Here is a 1,354-nt window from a genome sequence, read left to right as displayed (position 1 = left end):
TTTTCACTGAGTCATGTTTGCTTTGTCATGTTGGTCACTGTTCAGATAATAAATATTTACTCATCAACTTCTGGTGTTTATGTCCTTCAGTTTCTTGATTTTAATTTATGCATTTTAACATTTTCTATATCAGCCTCAGATTAAGATTAATTGTCTTAAATATAAATTATCATGAATTTCAAATCATTTGGTGAAATGTTTTGAATCAAACATATGAATCCAGTCAGTTAGAAATATATTTATAAAACTATGAAATTACAAAATACTGAGATTCTGTCAGACCAGACATATTTTACAGACGTTCTTTGCTGTTTAATTGATTAAATCATTTCACTGGGAAAAATACTCATCAACTTCTGGTGTCCACCTACTTTCTTAAAGTTTGAGACAACTAGCTGTTGTTTTTCATGAACTTTAATCTACCGCCATCTTGTCTAATTGTACAATCATAAATTTGACCAAAAAAATATAATTCTACTGGTTTTATTGACTCTAAAATGTCTCAGCAAATAAAAATAACTTCTTTATAGCTTTTTATAAAATTAGGTTTGACTGTTTTTATTATATTTGAATATTTAGTGTGGAGTAGAGTTAAAGTAATGTACTGAATGTCTGTAAATCACTCAGTTATGTGAAGACATTTAAATGATTATTGTTTTAAAACACATTTTTTCTAACTCACCACTCTCTCTGCTTCTGATTTAATCTGAAACTAATAAATATAAAATAGTCAGTGACAACAGCAAATTGGTGAATAAATAAAAATAGAAAAACTGACTATTTTTTATTAGAGTTTGACTTTTAGTAAAGTGTATTGAAATTAAATACTGTGTGATCAACGTTTGTGTTCAGTGAACTGTATCAGTGTCTGATGCAGAGCAAAGTTCAGTTTCTGTTCAGACTGAGGGAGGTTTTTGTACGATGATTTTTCACTGTGTGAACACATCACCACTATGATAACTCTGACAGTAATAAACTCCTGCATCTTCAGCCTGAACTCCACTGATGGTCAGAGTGAAGTCTAATCCATTTCCTGCTCCACTTCCACTGAATCTGGAGGAGACTCCTGAATATCTGGATGATGTGTAGTAGATCAGAGCTTTAGGAGCTTCTCCAGGTTTCTGGTGGTACCAGGCTAATGCATGCCCGCTATGTGAACCATAGCAACAATCTACTTGTCTACTGGCCTTACAGTCAATAGTGACCGTCTGACCAAGCTGCACTGATTTGGCTGCTGATTGAGTCACAACATTTTGTCCATCAGATCCTGAGGAGAGAGAAGAAACTCTGGACATGAGATGGTGAAACTCAGCTACACTCCAAATGATTTTCACATGACAGAAAAATGATTTTC

This window comes from Poecilia latipinna, unplaced genomic scaffold, assembly GCF_001443285.1.
Source record: "Poecilia latipinna isolate Pla-1442-1.1 unplaced genomic scaffold, P_latipinna-1.0 Scaffold1833, whole genome shotgun sequence".
Lineage (NCBI taxonomy): Eukaryota > Metazoa > Chordata > Actinopteri > Cyprinodontiformes > Poeciliidae > Poecilia > Poecilia latipinna.
Note: the sequence above shows the minus strand (reverse complement) of the source record.